Source organism: Physeter macrocephalus, chromosome 21 (assembly GCF_002837175.3).
Source record: "Physeter macrocephalus isolate SW-GA chromosome 21, ASM283717v5, whole genome shotgun sequence".
Lineage (NCBI taxonomy): Eukaryota > Metazoa > Chordata > Mammalia > Artiodactyla > Physeteridae > Physeter > Physeter macrocephalus.
This window is the reverse complement of record NC_041234.1, coordinates 62352574-62380191: the sequence shown is the minus strand read 5'-3', so window position 1 is coordinate 62380191 and position 27618 is coordinate 62352574. Positions and strand designations below refer to the sequence as shown.

The window sequence follows — 27618 nt, the reverse complement described above, 5'->3', positions numbered from 1 at the left end:
AATAAGTTCATTTGAGTTTAAAGTATTTCCTAATGTTAAAATTTGTGACTAGTAAAAACATTTTTATCTTTTTGACTGACAGTTAATTGGAATATTTTATATTTCAGCTGCTAGAGCCTTAACAAATAGAACACTATTTCTCCTCACATCTACCTTCCAACTGCATTGCAATTTCTCTGTTTATAATGAATTGGTATTGTATTTAACGCATGCCTCCATTAGCAGAACTCTAAGCATTTTCCATTTTTAAATGTGATTAAACCATCAGAGTGATTGTAATACAACATTTCATGGTACAGTGACTAAGGCAAAACACTTTGTTATCAGTCCAAGCACAACTGATACTGTGTCTTTCTGTTCATTCAGCAATTCACTTGCACAGTTCCTGTGAGGAAAAATGATAGGTGAGTATTATGCAGCATCTAAAATCCTGAGGACCATGGTTTATTTAATATCAATGTCAGTCAGGTTCTATGGCTTGAAGAAGTCTCAAGAGTTTATTGTTAATGCCACAGAGAGCATAGGATGATTTTCAAAACAGTTTATTCTTTATAGGTAAGATATTCTTGAGGTAAATAGGCTGATGTATTTCACAGGTATTTAGGATACTAGGTTAAAAACCATTTCTCCCATATCCTCACTTGTCTCTGTTGACTTCAGTAAAAAGAAATTCACACAGAACATTTGCCTGGGGATGCTTTTCTGGTTTTCAGGAATATTTGATTAATGTATAGAAAATAAAATATGACATAGCTCGATTGCCTGAGTCTAAACCATAGATATTCAATTACAACAGACATTGCTTTTTCAAAAGAAATTTTTACATAGAATTATTTTATGCTTTTATGTTGTAGGGTTCCTAAAAGACCTATTCAAACAGGTATTTGACTATTTCAACTTCTCTTCCTTTTTTTAAAAAAAAAGTATTTTAGAGATCGTGGTTATACTTGATGATCAAGTTTCTTTCCCAGCATTGACAAATAATTTTCCAGTTGAAGAAAATTCATTTTAGACTATCTGGTGTATTTTCATAGAAAATTATAAATCGGTATGAATAGCTGGGCTGTACGGGAGAAAACACATGACAGAAAGTATGAGATTTAAAAAGCTAGAGCTGAACCTAAGTCATCATGAGAGACGATTCTGTGTACATTAAAAAATGAGCAAATAGATGTTGTAAGTAAAGTATAAAACATGGTAGGTAAGCCAATTCTACTGTGAAATTCCATGTACCTTATATAAATGAGCAAGTATATATTCTTCTTTCTTCCCAAATCTGCCAAGACGTTCAATTTTAAAAGGTGTATTTATTTCCAAATAACTAAAATATAATTGAGAGTTAGACGAAACACAAGGCAGTTAGTTATAAGAAATCTAATGTAAATTATAAAAAGATAAAACTCCTTATAAAAAATCTGAAAGAAAATATTGCCTTTTAAATTTGTATATTATTGTCTACCTATGTATTTGTCCATTTAAAAGATCAATATTAATAATAGTTTACATCTATATATAGATTCATAGTTTACATAAAACATTCACATATATAACATTATTTAATCATCAGAAAATTTCTGCAAAGTAGTCCAATTTAAGCTTAGCACATTTCAACAAGTATATATATTATGCACTGTATAAGATATATGTATCCATTTTATATCTCTATGATATCAAATATCATAGAGAAAAACAATCAAAAGAAAACAGAAAAGTTTTTATAAAATAATGATGCTTTCTTGCATTTTTCTTTTTTATTCATGATTAACAAAATATAGTAGTACATTTTGCACTGAACCACCAAACACCAAAATAACATTCATTGAGCTCATAAACTGTGTCTGGGAATATGATACCTTTTTAAACATACACTGTCACTGTCTTAATTCATTCTCCCAATGATTCCAAAGAAATTGAAAGTTGTCTCATTTTGCAGACAGGGAAAGTGAAATGCAGACAAGTTAAAATCTTGGCCCATTCAAATAACTAAATGATGGTGGAACCAGAATTCAGTGCAAAAGTTTTCACTATGGTCTAATGTTTTAATACACAAGGCTATTTCAGGATGCATTGTTCAAAACTGGGCTTTTTAAGTTGAAAAATCCTTATTCTGTGTTGAGAAATAATGTTTTTTACCATACTTATATTTGAGAGTTTCTTATGGTAAAAAAAGGAACTTTTTCTAATAACATTTGGCTACTTTATGTGTGCTTAACATGTACACAAGTAAGTTGACACAAATGTTACCAATATTTGTAGAAAATAAACTATTACCAATTTTGGTAGAAAATTCTTATGCTAAAACTTTAGGCAATTAAATGGCTGCTGTCCCTCTATAAGGTCAATGTAGCATAGAAGAAAGATTATAGGTTCTGGAGGCAGAGAGATTTACATTCAAATACTGTTTTAGTTACTTTGTGGATGTATGACCTTGTGCAAATTCTCAGTGTTCTCACTTATAAAATAAAGAAAATGATACTTTACAACTTGTGTGGTTGCTGTGAGGATTAAGATGGATTGTGAAAATAAAACATCTGCATACACTGGGCAATCAATAAATATAATAAATATATACACAGATTATAATTATTATTAGTAGTAGTCTTTGAAATATGTAGTCTAGTTTCCACCACCAGACCATGGTGATCTGGAGATATGTAAATCGGTTTCAAATTTCAGCTCTAACACTTTATTTTGTCCAAGTCGCTTTACCTGTCAGAACTCCAGTTTCTTGGTATGTAAACAGGGGCAAAAATATCCATTCAGTGTTGTGAGTAATAAGATGAAGACAGGATAGTTTGCCTTATAAAAGATTTCCACTTGCTAATTTTGTCCCAGAAAGACATGAAATATCACTTTAAAGGAGAAAAGAGATAAAAAATGCAGTCCAGTTGCTTCAAGAAACTCAAATCAACATTCTGACAGCAATATCTCCAGGTGAAGAAACTCTCCTTTTCTGGTTTGTGTTAAGGTCTTTTTCAGAAAGGACTAAAAGGAAAGGGTGACATTAGGCCCTGATACAGTGCTTTAGAAGCTTTCAAAGTGATCTAACACTGTATGGACTTATTCATTGTGTTCCTCTCCCAAAGAAGGCTTTGCATGGAAAAAGTATAGAATTTTAATAGACATATTCAAGAAACTTTGCTATTCTTTGCCAAATGTTGGGAGAGAACTTGTATCAATGACATAAAAGTAATCTTGTAAATGTTCTTTTTCTATTTTTAGATTTGGGCATCTTAAACTGCTTAAACTCCTAGGTGCAGTTTGCCTTAAATGAAGATATGAATTAACTCACTTTTGTTAATGATTGAGCTATGTTCCCTCAATTTTTGGCAGCTGGATTTTTAGAATTTTCCTTTAACCACAGTATGTTCCCCCAACCCTTTCTAAGCCCTTTGCTATGACATAAATAGCAGTGGCCTGCTAAAACTAAAAAATATGATGTGAAAGTAGTAGAAAGGACACTGAACACAGAATCAAGGGAATAATGTTAAACTCTAAGCTTCAATTTCCTTACCTATAGAATGGAGATAACATCTTCTCTGCAGATTTATTGTGAGGTGTCAATGAGATATGAGACATGACAAATACTTTTGTAAACATTAAAGTATTATAGCCAAGATAGGTGTTTTTCTCAAGAATTTTCTGAATAGTCCCAATATCATATTTTTCTTATTTTTTTATATTTCTTGAATATCATTTTAAGAATCATTTTTCAAAAGTCTGAGTAGAGTAATACAAATAAATTCTGTTTCCCATTAATAAGATTGATTGTTAGAGGTAGAGTTCAAGATTCCATAAACTCTATCAAGCTCCAGCTAAGTTAATGAATCTTAACATGATTATTGTTCAGTACTGATAAATATACACCTAACCCATCTAAATCATATAGTCATTTGGTCAAGGAGCCTGGAAAAAACAATAATCAATATTTTTTTCCAACAGATCAAGTTTCTCACTTGAAAAAATAAATTTCTTTAAGAAAATTATATTGTTATACTGTAGTTTGTCTTTGAGTAAAATGCTGAACTGTGTAATACAGTAGCTCATTTTTAATATTTGTATGGGTCTACAGTAATTTTTTTCAGAAGAGTCAACATTAGTTTATACCAAAAAGTATATTCTGCACTTCTCCTTTACGAGTATATGAGGATTATGTAGAAATAGGCTGAATAATGTGCTATGAATTAGATCTTAAGTATGAAAATAGAAGGACCTGCCCCACCTGCTGGAACAGACCATATGACTGATTTATGCCATGGGTCCTGAATTATTGATACATATTCTTATGTATTATATTTTATAAGAGGTATCAAGGGATCACACCATCTGGTAAGAAGGCATCAATGACAGTATCTTATTCTCAGTAAATACTAGAATCCAGATAACTTAATAATTAAACCATTTTTCTTTTAATTATGAGGTTCTGCCAAGGTAGGCAAAACTAAAAACTGGAAATAATTTGTTTCATCTTCCCAAATCCAAGACAGCATACTCTACTAGGAGGTTAATGCCCATGGATTATACCAAATAAGACAATATTTTATTCTTAAATGAAGACATTACTAATAGGTTTTATCAATAGTAATAGGATAATAATTTAAAGAGGAATTATATATATTATATATAATATATTGGGTTGGCCAAAAATTTCATTTGGGTTTTCGTAGGATATTATGGGAAAACCTGAATGAACTTTTTGGCCAACCATATATATATATATATATATATATATATATATATATATACACACACACACACACACATATATACTGAAATAGAAAGGCGGCAGAAGCAGTAGAGCAGTAACCAGCACAGAATAGATAAGAGATTCACAGATGGAGAGGAAAGAGAAAGGTAAGAGAGGAACACCTACACTGACAAGATGTGGGAAGTGGGAAAGACCCTTCCATCTAAGACAGCAGTCCCCTACATTTTTGGTACCAGGGACCAGTTTCATGGAAGACAATTTTTCCATGGACCGGGATGGAAAGGATGGTTTCAGGACGATTCAAGCGCATTACATTTATTGTGCGTTTTATTTCTATTATTATTACATTGTAATATATAATGAAATAATTATACAACTCACCATAATGCAGAATCAGTGGGGGCCCTGAGCTTGTTTTCCTGCAACTAGATGGTCCCACCTAGGGGTGACGGAAGACAGTGACACCTGAAGTGCGTTGCTTATGTCCAGTCTACTCCGTAAGATGCAGCTTAATTGTCACTTGCCACTCACAATAGGGTTTTGATATGAGTCTGAAAGCAACTGATTTATTATGGTCTCTGTGCAGTCAAACCCCTCTGCTAATGATAATATGTATTTGCAGCCGCTCTTCATTGCTTAGCATCACGGCCGCTCGTCAGTGCTTAGCATCACGGTCTCAGCTCCACTTCAGATCATCAGGCATTAGATTCTCATAAGGAGTGGGCAACCTAGATCCCTCGCACTCGTAGTTCACAGTAGGGATCGCGCTCCTATGAGAATCTAGTGCCGTTCCTGATCTGACAAGAGGTGGAGCTCAGGTGGTAATGCAAGCGATAGGGAGTGGCAGCAAATACAGATGAAGCTTGTCTCGCTCGCCCGCCACTCACCTCCTGCTGTTTGGCCTGGTTCCTAACAGGCCACGGACCAATACCAGTCTGTGGCTTGAGGGATGGGGACCCCTGACCTAAGGGATAGAGCCCTTTTTTAACCACAACTAAATGATAGATTATTTAAAACCAAAAACTACTGAAAAGACAAAGCTTATAATTTAGCTGATAAATGAGCACAAAATATCTGTATTAAGAATTGAAGAGCTTGCAAATTGGAAAGATTTATATAACAAAATATATTCTACTACTTACTCATGTTAATATGCATTCAACTCCTGATACATAAACCTGGATATTTAGCTAGGAAAACAACATTGGTAAACAAATTAAGATCAGTTATAAAGATAAATTCCTTGATGGTAAATACTGTGAAACTTTAAAAAGCGATTTGAAGTCCTAGAAAAATGAGTAAAATACTAGCTGAAGTAACATAAGCTCTGATATGGCTAGTACAGAGTCTGGTAATACAGCAGGCTCTCAGTAAATACTTTCTTTGCTGCCCTCTATTCTTCCTTAAGAGAGGAAAGAGATTTCTTAAGAATAAGTTGGACTATTTAAATAATATGTTAATTCTTCTAGATGCCTATGGATCATTTAACTGTAAATTATTTCCAGAAAAAGTCAAAGAACTTCTGAGAAGTGTCCAGGAGATAATATGCACTGGGAGAATTTGACTGGCCTTTTCCTATGGGGAAGAAATCTATCATGTGATCACTAATCCAAGAATTAGGACTTGATAAAGTAAGCCACTAACATTTTCCCAGCAATAATAGATAGAATACTATAGAGGAAAAGCATTTGTCTGACAGTCAGTACACATGAACATTAGTCCTGGCTTTGCCACTGATTCCCTCTGTAAATTTGGGCAAGTCACAATTCCATGTATGTACCTTGGTGTCCTGATCTGAAACATGAGAGTGTTGAATTAAAAGACTTCCAAATTTATCTTCCAGATCCAACACATTGCAGGTAATAATATCTTACCCTTACCATAGAAATCAAGCTCTGTTATCACAAATAGCTGACGAGCAAATTCTCTCAACTTGAAATTTTTCCATACAAAAAGACCTCTTCTAATTCTAGTTTGAAGGGAAAAACCAGAAGTAAGAATGAACCACAAGGGATTATAGCTGTATCTCTAGAGCTTTTAAGGATGGACTTGGCCATTAAAACCTTTAAAAGTACCTTGGTGGGAAATGGGAGTTATCGTGTGTTTTTTAAACACAAATTAAAAATTAGTATGGGTTTTTAATGTCGGTTTAGTTTCCTTACTGCCATAGAAAAAAATCACAGTGTAATCTAACATTCTTATTTGTCTCAGCCACAAAGTTGCCGAAGAGAAATAATCTCTCAAATACATATTTATTCTGTTCAATCTAACTTCCTGCGAATCAGGTAGGTATATGGGGTAAGCAAGTAACAATATTATTAGATAGTATCACTGTCACATTTCATTAAACATAAATGCCCATACCCGACATTTCCTACTAGCTATTCTGGAAAACAGCTCAAAATTACCTACCCTTCCTTTCCTTGATGGCCTACTTTTCTCTTCCTTAATTCATTCAAGGACTCAAGCTGACATTTCTCAGAAAGAATAAGATGTTAAAAATAAAATTAAAAGACTGGAAAAAACAAACTCTTAACACAAATTTGTGGTTTTAAAAGGCATTAGCAATTTGGTTTCCATGATTGATGAACCCCAGAAGACCACCAAATAACTGATGAACGGAACCAGTTTTAGAGGACAACAAACACTTTTCACCAGCTCCTGAAGGAAAGAGTTCCTACAAAAGTGTTCAGTTCTTTACTGAGAATCGGGAAAATGACTTATTGGCCATCTACAGAGCAGCAGAATCATTGAGACCATGTGTAACATAGATCAAAATTCCAGTATCCATGAAAATTCTATATACAGGGTTTAAATTTAAGTCAATTTTGAACACATTTTGCATAAAATAATGTCTCCATAAATGTTATTTTTATAAGTCCTCATATTACTACCTAATTGTCAAGGTAACAAAATACTTATAATCAATGGTTTTATTATCAGAAATGCTTAGAGCTTTCAGTATAAAGTACAAACTTTTCTGATGTTCAGTGCTCTTCATCATTTCTTCCCATCAGACCTCTACAATTCTTAACCCACTGCCCAAGCTTCTCTAATGTACCACGTTCATTCTTGTATCTAAACTTCTATTTTTTGTTTGTTGAACTACATAAATCTTACCCATAATTTAGTACCTACTTCAGTCTCATCTGTGAAGTTATTCCCAGTAACTTTATCCTACATCCTTTTATGAACACCTGAAGAACATATTGACTAAAATAGCCCCTTTTTTTGTCCTTAACAAAGATTCAGGGAGAAAGATCTTGCATTATAAACCTTGCTTTTCCACTTTCTCATTATTTGTTTTTGATTGAGTCTCTGAATTTCTTTATGCCTCAGTTACCTCATCTGTTAGAAGAGGATTTTAGACCAGGTTCCAGGGTTAGCAATATATGTCTTACTTTATTAAATAGTGTATGTCACTGCTTAAACTTTTCCATAATTATATATATATATATGTGTGTGTGTGTATACATATATATGTGTGTGTATGTGTGTATATATATATATATATATATACACATTCCTTTATTATCTGACCTTTAATATGCCACCAAATATACAATAACTACTTGAGGAAAGTAGAAATGACTATAATGAAAGTGCTTTTGTTTTCTATTGCTCATGTAAAAAAATTGAACAGACAGCACTTTAAAACAACACAAATTTATTATCTTGGTTTCTGTAGGTCAGAAGTCTGACACAAGACTTAGAATAAGGAATAGAATAAGGATGTCAGAAGGGCTGGATTCCTTACTCAAGGCTCTGGGAAGAAATCCACTTTCAAGATCATTCAGGTTTATATTTGAATCAAGTTTTTGAAGCTATAGGACTGCGTTCCCCATACTTTTGCTGGGCTTCCAGTCAGTGGTTGCCCTTAGCTCCCAATGGCTTCTGTTCAGTCCCCACACATGGCCTCCTATATCTCAAAACCAACAACAGAACTTCAAATCCTTATCCTTGGAATATCTCTGACTTTTTCTGAGTCATCTCTTTCACCTTTTTCTTTCTCTACATCCTCTGACACTTCTGCTTTCACCATATTCTTTTAAGGACTTGTGTGATTACATTGGGCTCAACAAGATAATCCAGGATAATCTCCTTATTTTAAGAACAGCTGATTAGTAACCTTAATTATATGTTCAAATACCTTCACAGCAAAACCTATATTGTTTGAAGAAGCAAGAGACAGGAATCTTGAGGGAAAATCTTACATGCAAAAATTCAAGAAATTAGCATAGCAATTCCAGCAATACAAGAAAAGGGTAATATATCATGACCAACCAGAGTGTATCCAGGAAATGTAAGGTCAGATCAATTTTCCAAAGTCAACAAATGTATTTCACCATATCAACAGATTAAAATCACAACAAAAACATATGATCATCTCAAAAGACAGAAAAAGCATTTGTCAAAATTCAGCAGCTATTTGATTTAAAAGAAAAAATCTTTAGTAAATCAGAAATTTAACAATATACTAGCACCTAAAACTCAGATCTTGGGTTCTAAATACCATTCTCTAATAAGAGAAACCAGGGCTCTTGGAGATATAGTTGCATCTAGGACTGTAGTAGGAAATATACACAATGATCCTGGAGCATCTTGTAGCTCCAGAAAATAAGAAAGTGCTTAGAATAACAAACGACAAACTAAAAAACACAATCTTGGGGAACTAGGAGCAAATAAAAGTTTCTGATGGCCAAAGCTAGAAAAAATTGAGCAATAAAAGAAATAAAGTAGTATTGTATTATAACCCAAAATAAAATAATTCGTCATGACTCCATATTGATATAAGTGGTTACATAAACAATTAAATGAAGGAGAATACACAAGTCTCCCACGTTGACAAAGTCCAAATAATTTACATAGCTACTCTTCCCTCAAAGTAGTGGAGTTTAATTCCCCCCTCCTTAAGTATGATTGTGTATAGTTACTCACTTCCAGAAAATACAGTATAGAAAGGGGCAAAGAGGGAGTAACTTTACAGTGGAGGAACACAGCAAACACTCTATCTCATTCGGATGATCACGGTTAGCATCCACAGTGGTGTGATGTGATGAGAAAGACATTTTACTTCTGATGTTTTTCTTCTGAAAACGCACAACCTCAGTCTGATCATAAGACAAACAACAAATACCAGGTGAGAGGTATTCTACAAAATACCTAACCAGTACTCCTCAAAACTGTCAAGGTTATCAAAAACAAAGAAAGTCTGAAAAACTATCACAGCAAAGGGGGCCTAAACAGACGAGGTGACTAATATAATGTGGTATTCTTGGTGGGATCATAGAACAGGAAAAGAACATTAAGTAAAACCTCAGGATATCTGAATAAAGTATGTACTTTAGTTAATAATAATGTATCAATATTGGTTTATTAATTGCAACAAATCTGCCATACTACTGTAAGATATTAAGATAGGGTTAGCTGAGTGGGTGCATTAGTTTCCTAGGGCTGCCACAACAAAATACCACAGACTCAGTGGCTTAAATAACAGAAATTTTTCTCACAGTTCTGGAGGCTAGAAGTCCAAGATCAAGGTGTCAGCCGGCTTGGTTTCTTCTGAAGCTTCTCTCCTTAGCTTGCAGATGGCTGCCTTCTTGCTGTGTCCTCAAATGGTCATTCAGGTATATGCACATACCCCTGGCATCTCTGTGTTCAAATTTCTTGTTCTTATAAGGACACCAATCAGATTGGATGAGGTTCCACCCTAACAACCTTATTTTAACTTAATAAATTCTTTATTAGCCCTATCTCCAAATACAGTCACATTCTAAAGTTCTAATCCAATATAATTAATGTCCTTATAAAAAGGAGAAATTTGGACATAGAAACATGCATAGAGGGAAGATGTCAAGTGACAGAGAAGATGGCCATCTACAAGCCAAGGAGAAAGGCATAAAATCGATTTTTTTTTCCCTCACAGCCCCCAGAAAGAACAAACTCTGCCTAAAACTTGATTCTTACTTCCAGCCTCCAGGACTCTGCGACAATAAATTTCTGTTTTTTAAGCCACCTAGTCTGTAGCATTTTGTTATGGCAGTCATAGCAAATTAACACAGATTTTGGTACCAGGAAGTGGGGCTCTGTTGTAACAAACATAAAAATGTAGAATTGGGTAATGAGCAGAGGCTGGGAGAACTGTTAGGTGCATGTTATAAAAAGCCTTGATTTCCTTGAAGGAACTGTTGGTAGAAATATGGATGTTAATGGCAATTCTGGTGAGAGCTCAGAAAGAAAAGAGAACTGTAGAGAAAGCTTCTATCGTCTTAGAGAATACATATATTGTCATTAACAGAACGTTGCTAGAAATATAAATGTTAAGGGTGCTTCTGGTGAGATCTCAGATGAAAATGAGGAAGACGTTATTGGAAATGGGAAGAAAGGTGATCTTTGTTATAAAGTAGCAGAGAAATTATATGAATTGTGTTCTGTTGGATGGAAGGTGGAACTTGAAAGCAATTAACTTGGGTATTTAGCTGAGATTTCTAAACAGAGTGTTGAAGGAGCAACCTGATTTCTACTTGCAATCTACAGTAAAATGGGGGGGGGGATTATTAAGCAAAAATGAAAATTCTCAGCCTATCCAGATAAAGTGCTCCAGAAACAGGGTCAAGGCTGAGGCTGGACAACTAAAGAGTTATAAGCCTGTGACTCATGCATCCAATCAACCATCTTAGCAGAAGCAAGGAATAGATATTTGGTTATTCAGAAAATATACGTGGAAGACCTTCTTGTTCAATGTCTTGGACTCCCATGAACTGCACAAGGGGCTAACAAAGTTTTTGAGAATGTTATACCAAGATAAATATTGCCAGCCTAAATTAAATAAACAGAGATGGGACAAAATAAGGGAAGAATGACTTTGAGGACATAGCCACAGATGCAGGGCCTGGTAGGGCTGCCACTGCCACTCCATGCAAGAAGGTGCAGGCTGAGTGGGTGGGACTGCTGTTCAGAGACAAGGGGTGGGGTTGTCACCTGGTGGGCCCAGATGACAGAGCATAGAGCTGAAAAGAATTATTCTCAAGCCTTAAAATCTAATTGAATTGTCCCTGTTAGGTTTCTGACTTGTTTGGTACCTTCTGAACCCTTTCTTCCTTCTGATATCTCCCTTTTGGAAGGTGAATGTCTATTCTATGTCTGTCCCACCATTGCATTTTGGAAACAGATAATTTGTTGTCTGGTTTCACAGGGTCACATTTTGAGAGGCATTTTTCCTCAGGATAAATAATTCCCAGAGTCTCACCCACAGCCAATTTAGATGAGGTTTAGATGAGATACTAGAGTTAGAGTTGATGCTGAAATGGAATAAGACTTTTGGGGATGTTGAGATGGGGTTGAATGTGCTTTTCATGTGAGAAACGAGAATTTAGTGGGAGGGTCAGAAGGCAGAGTGTTATGTGTTGAACTGTGTCCCCTCTACCAAAATTCGTATGTTGAAGCCCTAACACTCAGTACTTTAAAATACGGTCTTGTTTGAAGGTGGAGTCTTTGTAAAGGTAATCAAGTTTAAATGAGGTCAGCTATGGGAATTCCCTGGCACTCCAGTGGTTAGGAATCCACACTTTCACTGCTGAGGGCACAGGTTCGATACCTGGTTGGGGAACTAAGATCCCACAAGCCATGCAGCGCTGCCAAAAAAAAAAAAAATGTAAATGAGGTCAGTTAGGGTGGGCTCAAACCCAATATGACTGATATCTGTATAAAAAGAGGAAATTTGGACACAGGGACATGCATACAGATAGGATAATGTGAAGGGACATATAGAGAAGGCCATCTATAAACCAAGAAGGCAGGTATAGAATAGATCATTCCCTCACTCCCTCACAGCCTTCAAACAGAATGAATTGTGCTAACACTTGGATTTTAGACTACCAGCCTCTAGAACAGTGAAAAAATTCATTTATATTATTTAATCCAGCCAGCTTGTGGTACTTTGTTATAACAGCCTTAGCAAACTAATATAATAAACCTGTAGTAAAAACCAAAATTATAAAATATTTTAGAAGAACACATAGGAGAAAAACTTGTGACCTTGGATTATGCAAAGATTTCTTAGATAAAATTAATAAACATAATTATTAAAAAAATCATAGACTGTGGGATCAAGATGGCAAAATAAGAGGATATGGAGCTCACCTCCCCTCACAAATACATCAAAAATACATCTACATGTGAAATAATTCTCACTGGAAACTGACAGAAAGACTCTTGTACAATGAACACTGTAAGAAAGGATATATTTAACTGGGTATAATGGGAGGAAACGTGATCGGGTTGGGACCAGTGCCCCTGGAAGGGGTCTCAGAGGAAAAGGGAGATAACATGGGTGGACATCTGCCCTGGTGAGTTAGTAGTTCAAGCCACAGATTGGATGCCCCAGTTTTGTCCTACATAAGGGAAAAAAGCCCCCTTGGCTGTTTGGAGGACCGCTGGAACTAATAGAAGGGCTGTGGAAAGCCTGGACTGTGCTCCTGAGGAGCACAAGCATGCAGGCTTGCCCCCAGTGGCAAGTGCATCCCAGCCTGAGCAGAGCATCTCAGCCAGAGCTGAGTGAACACTCTGGCCCCACTCCATAATACAACACAGCACTGGATCTGGGGAAAACATGACCAGGGAAATGATTTGACCATGGATACAGAGGAGACCCAGTCACAAGGTGGAGCCTGGGTGGGGCAGCAGTGGCCATTATTGGTGCTTACTCAAGCAGTGACTCAGAAGCAGCCCAGATCTCTGCCGGCAGCTTCTCCATCACAGCTATCCCCTGGATACAAGCCAAGAGGCCATGTGGGCCCCACGTGAACTGCAGAGCAATTCTAAAACAGGGTTCTGGCAGCAAAGGCTGGAAGCAGTGATTGGCTGCAAGGGACAAAGGAGACTTGCACCCTATGCTGCGTCTGAGTGGAGCAAGGGAAACAATTGTGGGTGCCTCCACAGGCAGTGCACTGGATGTCAGTCAATGGCCAACATGAGCCAAAAGACACACAAGCCCCACTTGCCTCAGCACTCCCCTTCTCCAGGGCAAGGGTCTCAGTACAAGAAGAGGGAAAACACACACTTAAAGGTACAGAACCAGCTCAGGCCTGACACTCAGGGCTTCTGCTCCAGCAATGTGGGAGCAGACCTCATTCTGGATAAGGCGGTGACAGCCAGTGACCAGAGGGGAAGTGCCACCTAAACACTGGCACCAGCTCTAGCTACTCCATCTCCAGCTCCACTCCCTACCAAGGTGAGAGCTTCCAGCACACACTGAGGAAAGATGTGACTTGAGGTCACATCAAATCCAACTCTTCCACCAAGGGCGTTGGGCACACACAGTCTGTATAGGGATGCTCCCACATAAGGTTGCTCCTTCAAGACAGCAATAGGTAACTGTTTCAAGTGAAATCATAGAGGCAGATAAAGTTAACCAAAATGAAAAGGCACAGGAACTACTCTCAAATGAAAGAGCAAGAGAAAAACCTTAAAAAAATAATGAAACAAATAATCTATCAGATAAAACATTCAAACCACTGGTAATAAAAAAGTTAACCAAATTAGGGAAAAGAATTCATGTACATAGGGAACACTTCAATAAGGAACTAGAAAATATAAAAAAGACCCAATCAGAAATAAATAATTTGACAGCTGAAATAAAAAAAGTATACTAGAAGGAATGAATAGCAGACTAAGTGATAAAGCAGAATGGATAAATGATCTGGAAGATAGGATAATGGAAACCACCAAACCAGTATAGGAAAAAAAAAACAAATGTTAATTAATGAAAATGATTTAAGAGATCTGTGTAAAAACATTAAGCGTACCAACATTTGCATTATAGGTTTGCCACAGTGGCTACTGCCTCACCACAATCCCCAGTCTGAGCTGAGTGAACAACCCGGCCCTGCTCACTCCATGCCACAAGCAAAATGAAAACAGTCTACGATATCTTTGGGATAACATTAAACACGCCAAAATTCACATTATAGGGGTCCCAGAAAGAGAAGAGAGAGAAAAGGGGGTCAAGAATGTATTAGAGGAAATTATGGCTGAAAACATCCTGAGCCTGAAGAAAGAAACATATATCCAGGTACAGGAAGCAAAGAGGTTCCCTAACAAGATGAACCAAAACATACCCACACCAAAACGTATCATAATTAAAATAGGAAAATGATAGACAGAGAATACTAAAGATAGCAGGAGAAAAACAAAGAGTCATATACAATACCCCCATAAGGCTATCAGTTGATTTCTCTGCAGACAATTTGCAGGTCAGAAGGGAAAGGCACAATATATTCAAAGTGCAGAAAGGGAAAAACCTATAACCTAGGATACATTATCCAGCAAGATTATCAATTCAAATTGAAGAAGAGATAAAGAACTTCTCAGAAAAGCAAAAACTAAAAGAGTTAATCAATACTAAACCTACCCTAAAAGAAATGTTGAAGGGTCTTCTCTAACTGAAGAAGTAGGAAAATATAGGAAAGGGAAAATCCCACTAGGAAAGGCTATATAGTAAGGATTGAGTATCAACCACTTAAATAAACCAGTATGGAGACTAAAAGACAAAACATTGTAAAATCAACTAGAACGACAATAAACAGTGAAGGGATAAACATGAAGATGTAGGATATGACATCAAAAACACAAAATGTGCTCTCCCAGAAGGCACTGTGACTGAGAGGATGCCGGGAAGGAAGGCTTTCTCCTGCAGATTCCAGTTCCTCATAGCTGACTGGCTACTGCTTTCCCCTGGGTACTGGGTCAGAAATGACCTTCAAGATGCTGGAGGAGTAAGATGCAGAGATCACCTTTCTCCCCACAAATACATCAAAAATACATCTACATGTAGAACAATTCCTACAGAACACCTACTAAATGCTGGCTGAAGACCTCAGACTTCCCAAAAGGCAAGAAAATCCCCACATACCTGGGTAGGGCAAAAGAAAAAAGAAAAAACAGAGACAAAAGAAAAGGGATGGAAACTGCACCTCTGGGAGGGAGCTGTGAAGGAGGAAAATTTTCCAAACACTAGGGAGCCCCTTCACTGGCAGTGATGGGGGGTGGGGAGGGTTAAGCTTCAGAGTCATGGAGGAGAGCACAGCAACAGGGATGCAGAGGGCAAAGTGGAGAGATTCCAGCAAAAAAATCAGTGCTGACCAGCACTCACCAAACTTAGATGCTTGTCTGCTCACCCACCAGGGCAGGTGGGGCCTGGGAGATGAGGCTCTGGATTCAGAGGTCAAAACCCAGGGAGAGGACTAGGGTTGGCTGTGTGAAGACAGCCTGAAGGGGGCTAGTGCACCACAACTAGCCAGGAGGGAGTCAGAGAAAAGTCTGGACCTGCCAAAGAGGCAAGAGACTATTGTTTCGAGGTGTGCGAGGACAGGGGGTTCATGCTCCGTGTGCCCACAGAAGGCAGAGCACTGCCTAAGCGAGCTCCAGAAATGGGCGTGAGCTACAGCTATCAGCTTGGACCCCAGAAATGGGCATGTGATGCTAAGGCTGTTGCACATCCTCCAGCAATCCTGTATGCAAGGGCAGGTCACTACTCACAACACCCCCCCACCGGGAGCCTGTGTAGCACACCACTGCCAAGGTCCCGTGATCCAAGGACAACTTCCCCGGGAGAACACATGGAGCACCTCAGGCTGTTGCAATGTCATGCAAACCTCTGCCACCACAGGTTCAGCTCTCATTCCAATTATGACTACCGTACCCCTCCCTCTCCATGGCCTGAGTTAGCAAGAGAGCACTAATCAGCTGCTACTTTAACCCCCTCTGGTCTCTGCGGGGAACAGATGCGTTAGGGCAGCCTACATGCAGAGGCAGGGCCAAAACCCAAGCTGAACCCCAGGAGATGTGCGAACAAAGAACAGAAAGAGAAATTTCTCTGTGCAGCCTCAGGAGCAGCAGAATAAATCCACACAATCAACTTGATACACCTGCATCTGTGGAATACCTGAATAGACAATGAATGTTCCCAAAATTGAGGTGGTGGACTTTGGGAGCAAATGTAGAATTGGGGTTTGCTTTTTGCATCTGCTTTGTTTCTGGTTGTATGTTTACTTAGTTTAGATTTTAGTGCTTGTTATCACTGGTGGATTTGTTTATTCGTTTGGTTAAAATCTTCCTTTTCTTTTTCTCTTTTTTTTACTTTTAATTTTTTTTTATTTTTTTTCTTTTTATGAGTACGTATGTGCATGTTTCTTTGTGTGATTTTGTCTCCTTACGTTTGGTTTTATCATTTGTCCTACAGGTCTGTCTCTTTGTCTGTTTTTTGTTTTTTATTTTCTTCCTTTTCTCTGAGCCATGTGTCTGGCAGGGTTTTGGTGCTCCGGCCAGGTGTTGGACCTGAGCCTCCAAGGTGGGAGAGCTGAGTGCAGAACATTGGACCATGAGAGACATCCTGGCCCCATGTAATATCAATCAGCGAGAGATCTCATAGAGATCTCTGACTCAACACAAAGATCCAGCTCCACCCAATGGCCAGCAAGCTCCAGTGCTAGATGGCCCATGCCAAACAACTAGCATCACAGGAACATAAACCCACCCATTAGCAGAGAGGATGTCAAAAGTCATACTAAGTTCACAGACACCCCAAAACACACCACTGGATGTGGTCCTGCCCAGCAGGATAACAAGATCCAGCCCCACGACAAGAACACAGGCATCAGTCCCCTCCACCAGGAAGCCTACACAAGCCACTGAACCAACCTTACCCACTGGGGGCAGACACGAAAAACAACTGGAACTATGAAGCTGCAGCCTGTGAAAAGGAGACCCAAACACAGCAAGTCAAGCAAAATGGGAAGACAGAGAAATATGCAGTAGATGAAAGAGAAAAGTTAAAACCCACCAGACCAAACAAATGAAGAGGAAATATGCAGTCTACCTGAAAAACAATTCAGAGGAATGATAGTAAAGATGATCCAAAATCTTGAAAATAGAATAGAGAAAATACAAGACACATTTAACAAAGACCTACAAGACTTAAAGAGCAAAACAGACAATGATGAACAACTCAATACATGAAATTAAAAATACTGTAGAAGGAATCGAAAGCAGAATAACTGAGGCAGAAGAACAGATAAGTTACCTGAAAGATAAAATATTGGAAATAACTGCCACAGAGCAGAATAAAGAAAAAGGAATGAAAAAAATTGAGGACAGTTTCACAGACCTCTGGGACAACATTAAACATACCAACATTCGAATTATAGGGGTCACAGAAGAAGAAGAAAAAAACAAAGGGTCTGAGAAAATATGTGAAGAGATTATAGTTGAAAACTTCCTAACATGGGAAAGGAAACAGTAAATTTCAGGAAGCACAGAGAGTCCCACACAGAATAAATCCAAGGAGAAACACGCCAATACACACAGTAATCAAACTATCAAAAATTAAATACAAAGACAAAATATTAAAAGCAGCAAGGGAAAAACAACAAACAACATACAAGGCAATCCCCATAAGGTTAACAGATGATCTCTCATCAGAAATTGTGCAAGCCAGAAGGGACGGCAGGACATATTTAAAGTGAGGAAAGCGAAAAACGTACAACCAAGATTACTCTACCCAACAAGGATCTCATTCAGATTTGACAGAGAAATTAAAACATTTACAGATGAGCAAAAGTTAAGAGAATTCAGCACCACCAAACCAGCTTTACTACAAATTCTAAAGGAACTTTGCTAGGCAGGAAACACAAGGGAAGGAAAAGACCTACAAAAACAAACCCAAAACAATAAAGAAAATGGTAATAGGAACATACACATCAATAATTACCTTAAATGTAAATGGATTAAATGCTCCAACCAGAAAACAAAGACTGGCTGAATGGATACAAAAATAAGACCTGTATATACGCCGCCTACAAGAGACCCACTTCAGACCTAGGGACACATACAGGCTGAAAGTGAGGGGATGGAAAAAGATATTCCATGCAAATGGAAATTAAAAGAAACCTGGGGCTTCCCTGGTGGCGCAGTGGTTGAGAGTCCACCTGCCGAAGCAGGAGACACGGGTTCGTGCCCCAGTCCGGGAAGATCCCACATGCCGCGGAGCGGCTGGGCCCGTGAGCCGTGGCTGCTGAGCCTGCGCATCCGGAGCTTGTGCTCCGCAAAGGGAGAGGCCACAACAGTGAGAGGCCCACGTACTGCAAAAAAAAAAAAGCAAAAAAAAAAAAAAAAAGAAATCTGGAGTAGCAATACTCATATCAGACAAAACAGACTTTAAAATAAACACTATTACAAGATACAAAGAAGGACACTACATAACGATCAATGGTTCAATCCAATAATAAGATACACCAATTGTAAATATTTATACACCCAACATAGGAGCACCTCACTTCATAAGGCAAATGCTAACAGTCATAAAAGGGGAAATCAACAGTAACACAATCATAGTAGGGGATTTTAACACACCACTTTCACCAATGGGCAGATGATCCAAAATGAAAATAAAAAAGGAAACACAAGCATTAAAAGAGACATTAGTTCAGATGGACTTAATTGACTTATAAAGGACATTCTAACCAAAAACAACAGAATACACATTCTTCTCAAGTGCTCATGGACCATTCTCCAGGATGAATCATATCTTGGGTCACAAATCAAACCTTGGTAAATTTCAGAACATTGAAATCACATCAAGTAACTTTTCTGACCACAATGCTATGAGACTAGATATAAATTACAGGAAGAAATATGTAAAAAATACAAACACATGGAGCATAAAAATACACTACTAAATAACCAAGATATCACTGAAGAAATCAAAGAGGAAATCAAAAAGTACCTAGAAACAAATGACAAAGAAAACAAGATGGCCTGAAATCAATGGGATGCACCAGGAGCAGTTCTAAGACGGAAGTTTATAGCAATACAGTCTTACCTCAAGAAACAAGAAATATCTCAAATAAACAACCTAACATTACACCTAAAGCATGTAGAGAAAGAAGAACAACAACAACAACAAAAATAACCCAGACTTAGTAAAGAAATCATAAAGATCAGATCAGAAAAAAAAATGAAAAAGAAATGAAGAAAACAATAGCAAAGATCAATAAAACTAAAAGTTGATTCTTTGAGAAGACAAGCAAAATTGATAAAACATTAGTTAGACTCATCAAGAAAAAAAGGGAGAAGACTCAAATCAATAGAATTAGAAATAAAAAAGGAGAAGTAACAACTGACACTGCAGAAATACAAAGGATTATGAGAGACTACTACAAGCAACTATATGCCAATAAAATGGAAAACATGGAAGAAATGGACAAGTTCTTAGAAAAGTACAACCCTCCCAGACTGAACCAGGAAGAAATAGAAAATATGAACAGACCAACAAAAGCACTGAAATTGAAACTGTGATTAAAAATCTTCCAACTAATAAAACCCCAGGACAAGATGGCTTCAAAGGTGAATCCTATCAAACATTTAGAGAAGCACTAACACCTATCCTTCTCAAACTCTTCCAAAATATATCAGAGTGAGGAACATTCCCAAACTCATCTACAAGGTCACCATCACCCTAATTCCAAAACCAGACAAAGATGTCACAGAAAAAGAAAACTACAGACCAACATCACTGATGAAATAGATGCAAAAATCCTCAACAAACTACTAGCAAAACAAAATCCAACGCACATAAAAAGGATCATACAACATGATCAAGTTGGGTTTATCCCAGGAATGCAAGGATTCTTCAATATATGCAAATAAATCTATGTGATACACCATATTAACAAACTGAAGGGTAAAACCCATATGATAATCTCAATAGATGCAGGAACAGTTTTTGACAAAATTCAGCACCATTTATGATTAAAAACTATCCACAAAGTGGGCATAGAGGGAACCTACCTCAACATAATAAAGACCATATATGACAAACCCACAGCCAACATTGCTCTCAATGGTGAAAAACTGAAACCATTTCCTCTAAGATTAGGAAAAAGACAAGGTGACCCACTCTCACCACTATTATTCAACATAGTTTTGGATGTTTTAGCGATAGAAATAAGAGAAGAAAAAGAAAACAAAGGAATTCAAATCGGAAAAGAAGAAGTAAAGCTGTCACTGCTTGCAGATGACATGATACTATACACAGAGAATCATAAAGATGCTACCAGAAAACTACTAGAGGTAATTAATGAATTTGCTAAAGTAGCAGGATACAAAATTAATGCAAAGAAATCTCTAGCATTCCTATACACTAACGACAAGAAATCTGAAAGAGAATTTAAGGAAACACTCCCATTTATCATTGCAACATAAAGAATAAAATACCTAGGAATAAACCTACCTAAGGAGTCAAAAGACCTGTATGCAGAAAACTATAAGACACTGATCAATGAAATTAAAGATGATACAAACAGATGGAGAGATATACCATGTTCTTGCATTGGAAGAATCAACATTGCAAAAATGACTATACTACCTAAAGCAATCTACAGATTCAATGCAATCCCTATCAAACTACAAATGACATTTTCCACAGAACTAGAACAAAAAATTTCACAATTTGTATGGAAACACAAAAGACCCCAAATAGCCAAAGCAATCTTGAAAAAGAAAAACAGAGCTGGAGGAATGAGGCGCCCTGAATTCAGACTATACTACAAAGCTACATTAACCAGGACAGCATGGTACTGGCACAAAAACTGAAACATAGATCAATGGACAGGATAGAAAGCCCAGAGATAAATCCATGCATGGATGATCACCTTAAATTTGACAAAGGAGGCAAGAATATACAATGGAGAAAAGACAGCCTCTTCAATAACTGGTGCTGGGAAAATTGGACAGCTCCATGTGAAAGAATGAAATTAGAACACTTTCTGGCACCATACACAAAAATGAACTCAAAAGGGATTAAAGGCCTAAATGTAAGGCCAGGCACTGTAAAACTCTTAGAGGAAAACATAGGCAGAACATTTTGTGACACAAATCACAGCTAGATCCTTTTTGACCCACCTCCTAGAGAAATGGACACAAAAACAGAAATAAATAAATGGTACCTAATGAGACCTAAAATTTTGCACAGTAAAGGAAACCATAAACAAGATGAAAAGACTACCCTCAGAATGGGAAAAAAATATTTTCAAATGAAGCAAATGACAAAGGATTAATTCCAAAATATACAAGCAGCTCATGCAGCTCAATATCAAAAAGAACCCACCCCAACCCAAACATAGGCAGAAGACCTAAATAGACATTTCTCCAAAGAAGATATACATATTGCCAACAAACAGATGAAAGGATCCTCAACATCACTAATCATTAGAGAAATGCAAATCAAAACTACAATGCGGTATCACCTCACACCAATCAGAATTGCTATCATCAAAAAATCTACAAACAATAAATGCTGGAGAGGGTGTGGAGAAAAGGTAACCCTCTTGCACTCTTGGTGGGAATGTAAATTGATACAGCCACTATGGAGAACAGTATGGAGGTTCCTTAGAAAACTAAAAATAGAACTACCATTTGACCCAGCAGTTCCACTACTGGGCATATACCCTGAGATAACAATAATTCAAAAAGAGACAGGTACCACAGTGTTCATTGCAGCACTGTTTACAATAGCCAGGACATGGAAGCAACCTAAATGTCCATAGACAAATGAATGGATAAAGATGTGGCACATATATACAATGGAATATTACTCAGCCATAAAAAGAAATGAAATTGAGTTATTTGTAGTGAGGTGGATGGACATAGAGTCTGTCATATAGAGTGAAATTCATCAGCAAGAGAAATAAATTCCGTATGTTAACACATGTACATATGGAATCCAAAAAAAAAATGTTCTGACAAACCTAGGGACAGGACAGAAGTAAAGACACAGATGTAGAGAATGCACTTGAGTACCCGGGGAGTGCCAAGTGTAAGCTGGGATGAAGTGAGAGAGTACCATTGACATATATATACTACCAAATGTAAAATAGATAGCTCGTGGGAAGCAGCTACATAGCTCAGGGAGATCAGCTTTGTGCTTTGTGACCACCTAGAGGGGTGGGATAGGGAGTGTGGGAGGGGATATGGAGATATATATATATACATATATATACGTATATATATATGTATATATATGTATATATGTATATATATACATATATATGTATACTAAACATATACATATATACTAAATGCATCAATCAAAAGACATAGCGTGGATGATTGGATAAAAGAAAACACCAGGACCATCTCTATGCTGCCTACAAGAGAATCACTTCAGAAATAAAGACACACAAAGACTGAAAGTTATGGGATGGAAAATGATATTTCATGCAAATGGAAATGACAAGGAAGTGGAGGTAGCAACACTCATTTCAGACAAAATAGACTTTAACCCAAAGAAATATAACAAAAAACAAGGAAGGGCATTATACCATGATAAGGAGATTAGTACAAGAAGAGAATATCACACTCGTTAACACATATGTACCCAATACAGGAGCACCTAAATATACAAAGTAAATACTAAGAGACATTAAAGGATAAACTGACAATAGTGCAATAATATTAGGGTACTTTAATATCTCACTTCCATCAGTGGACAGATCATCCACACAGAAGATCAATATGGCCACAGTGACCTTAAATGACACTATAGACTAGTTGGACTTAATAGAGAGCTACAGTACATTCCATCCAAACACAGCAGAATACATATTCTTTTCCAGTACACATGGACCATTCTCCAAAATAGATCACATTCTAGACCACAAAACAAGCCTCAACGAATTTAATAGGACAGAAATTATATCAAGCATATTTTCTGAGGACAACAGTATGAACCTGGAAAACACCTGCATAAAGAAAAATGAAACAAACAAACAAACACATGGATACTGAACAACATGCTAGTAAAAAACCAATGGGTCAGTGAAGAAATCAAAGAAGAAATCAGAAAATACCAGGAGACAAATGAAAATGGAAACACAACATTCCTAAATCTCTGGGATGCAGCAAAAGCACTTCTAAGAGGGAAATTTATAGCAATACAGGCTTTCATCAAGAAAGAAGAAAAATCTCAGATAAACAACCTAACCTACCACCTGAAAGAATTAGAAAAATTATGACAAAGAAAGATCAAAGTCAGCAGAAGGAAGGAAATAATCAAGATCATAGAGGAGTTAAATAAAACAGAGAGTAAATAGTAGAAAAGAGCAATGAAACCAGAAGGTGGTTTTTTTGAAAAGATAATCAAAATAGATTAAACCTTTACTCAGGTTCACCAAGAAGAAATGAGAGAACCCAAATTAACAAAATAAGAAATAAAAGAGGAGAAATAATTAACAATACCACAGAGATACAAAAAATCATAAGTGAATACTATGAACAGTTATATGGCAGAGAATTGGACAACTTAGAAAAAATGGAAAAATTCTAGAAACATACAACATGCCAAGACTGAATCAAGAAAAGCAGACAATTTGAACAGTCCAATTATTAGTAGTGAAATTGAATTTTTAACAAAAAATACTCCTAGCAAACAAAGTCATGACCAGACAGCTTCACAGGGGAATTCTACCAAATATAGAAAGAAGAGATAATATCTTTCTCAAATTATTCCAAAAAATTTAAGACGATGAAACACTCCTAAATTCATTATATGAATCGACCATTACCCTGATACTAAAAAAAAAGGCACTACAATAAAAGAGAACTACAAGCCAATATCTTTGATTAATATAGAGGCAAAAATTCTCAACAAAATATTTGCAAACTGAATCCAACATATAAAAATGGTCACAAAACATGATCCATGTTGGATTTATTCATGGGACCCAAGGATGTTTCAACGTTCACAAATCAATCAATGTGATATACCACAGTAACAAAAGGAAGGATAAAAATCATATTATCATCTCAGCAGATGCAGAAAACGCATTTGACAAAATTCAACATCCATTCATGATAAAAACTCTCATCAAAGTGGGTATACAGGGAACATATCTCAACAAAATAAAGGCCATTTATGAAAACTCACAGCTAACATCATTGTCAGTGGTGGAAAGCTGAAATCCTTTCCTCCATATTCAGAAACAAGACAAGGTGAGAAGTAGTATTCTCACCACTTCTATTTAACATAGTATTGGAAGTCCTAGCTACAGCAATCAGACAAGAAAAAGAAATAAAAGGCATCCAAATTGGACGTGAAGAAGTAAAACTGTTACTATTTGAAGATGACATTATACTATACGTAGAAAACACTGACGTCTCCACTGTAAAACCCTAGAATTAATAAATAAATTCAGTAGAGTTGCAGGATACAAGATTAATATACAGAGATCTGTGGCTTTTCTATACACTAATAATGAACTATCAGGAAGAGAGAATTTTTTTTAAAAATCCCATTTAAAATCACATCTAAAAGAATAAAATATCTCTGAATAAACTTAACTAAAGAGGTGAAAGGCCTATACTCTGAAAACTATAAAATACTGATGAAAGAATTTGAAGATGATACAAAGAAATGGAAAGGTATCCTATGATATTACTTTGGAAGAATTAATATTTTTAAAATGACCCTACTTCCCAGAGCAATCTACAGATTTAATGAAATCCTTGCCAAAATACCCATGATATTTTTCACAGAACTAGAACAAATAATCCTAAATTTCATATGGAACCACAAAAGACCATGAATTACCAAAGTAATCTTGAGAAAAAGAACAAAGCTGGAGGTATCACCCTCCCTGAGTTCGGACTATACTACAAAGCTACAGTAATCAAAACAGCATGGTACTTGCACAAAAATACACACAAAGATCAATGGAACAGAATAGGAAGCCCAGAAATGAACCATGCACTTATGATCAATTTATATATGACAAAGGAGCTAAGGAAATAAAATGGAGAAAAGACAGTCTCTTCAACAAGTGGTGCTGAGAAAACTGGACAGCTACATGTAAAACAATGAGATTAGAACATTTACTCACACCAAATACAAAAATAAACTAAAAATGGATTAAAGAACTAAATGTAAGACCTGAAACTATAAAATTCCTAGAAGAAAACATAGGAGGAACAATTTTTGACATAAATTGGAGAAATATTTTTTTGGATCTGTTCCCTAAGGCAAAAGAAATAAAAGCAAAAATAAACAAAGGAGACCTAGTTAAAATTAAAAGCTTTTACACAGCAAAGGGAACCATCAACAAAGTGAAAAGACAACCTATGGGATAGGAGAAAATATTTACAAATAATATGCCCAACAAGTTTTAATATCCAAAATATATAAACAGTTCATACAACTTAATATATTTATTATATATTTATTAGTTTTTTTCATATTTCTTAAACCAATATTTGTCTCAACAGAAAGCCAGGAAACTTTTCTGTAATATCTAATACTTTCCTCAGATTTCAGGAATGAAAAGTATGTGGTGTATTTATATCCATTGATATGGTTTTCAAAACTACACTAAGAATGCTATCTTTTCATTTTCTCATTAAGGTATACTTTTAAAAAAATTATTTATTGTTTTATTTATTGGCTGCATTGGGTCTTCATTGCTGCATGCAGGCTTTCTCTAGTTGTGGAGAGCAGGGGCTACTCTCTGTTGTGGTGTGTGGGCTTCTCAGAGCGCAGGCTCAGTAGTTGTGGCACACGGGCTTAGTTGCTCCATGGCATGTGGGATCTTCCTGGGCCAGGGATCAAACCCCTGCTCCTGCATTGGCAGGCAGATTCTTAACCACTGCACCACCAGGGAAGTCCCTTCAGTAAGGTATATTTTCATCTATCAATCTATAATTACCATTTTACAAATGTGATTCAAGTCATAAATTACTTTCTTCTTCTTCTAGATACAGAAAGCTACAATTCCAAACTAGGAAAATGACAATTTTTAAATTGTAAAAAATAAACTTCTTTTAAAATGAGGATAAACTTTTTTTTAAACCAACTTTGTGATATTTTTATTGATGGATGACAACTTTAGACTCCTAGGTATCACTAGCTGTGTACAATTAGAGATGTAGCATCGTAGAGGAGCAGGCAGCAGAATTAAACAGCAGACATAGGGCAATGTCAATCTTCATTATTTTGCCCATTTTTCATTATGTGTACACAGAAGCATGAATGCAATTTGAAATCAGTTAATGGCAATAGTTACAATCACCCATCTATATGGCTAACATCTTAACTCCAATATTTCATTTGCAATGTGCACATAAGCAGCTTCTCATCACACAATTGTTAGTGTATTTTTCCTATTAGGAAACAGCAACTTATTTTTGTGTTTATTTATCTTTTGAAGTAAAAACTATTTCTTCTCTGATAATAGCTCATTTTTATCATTTATCAAAAAATTAAATGGTGGGGGAGGAAAGTGTGATGTATTAAAAAATTTACTTTTTAAGGTAAGATAAAATTCATTTCCACAAATTTAAAAGTGTTGTAACTGGTGCAGGATCTATTCTACTGTACAGTTAGATGGAGAATCAGCATTATTTCAGAAATATGGTATTTTTAATGTATTTTCTTTTTCTGTAACATCTTTATTGCAGTATAATTGCTTTACAATGTTGTGTTAGTTTCTGCTGTATAACAAAGTGAATCAGCTATATGTATACATATATCCCCATATCCCCTGCCTCTTGTGCCTCCCTCCCACGCTCCCTATCCCACCCCTCTAGGTGATCACAAAGCACCAAGTCCTGTGCTATTCAGCTGCTTCCCACTAGCTACCTATTTTACATTTGGAAGTGTATATATGACAGTATTTCTCTCTCACTTCCTCCCCCCTTACCCTTCCTCCTCCCCGTGTCCTCAAATCCATTTGCTACATGTGCATCTTTATTCCTGTCCTGCCCCTAGGTTCATCAGAACCTTTTTTTTTTTTTTAGACTCCATATATATGTGTTAGCATATGGTATTTGTTTTTCTCCTTCTGACTTACTTCACTCTGTATGAC

General features: G+C 36.6%; 1 protein-coding gene across 1 annotated transcript in view; it reads right to left on the bottom strand.

Annotated features, from left to right (window-relative positions):
* The window catches only part of DACH2 (dachshund family transcription factor 2), a 658986-nt gene that overhangs the window by 240831 nt on the left and 390537 nt on the right, over positions 1-27618 (bottom strand). The window lies entirely within an intron of this gene.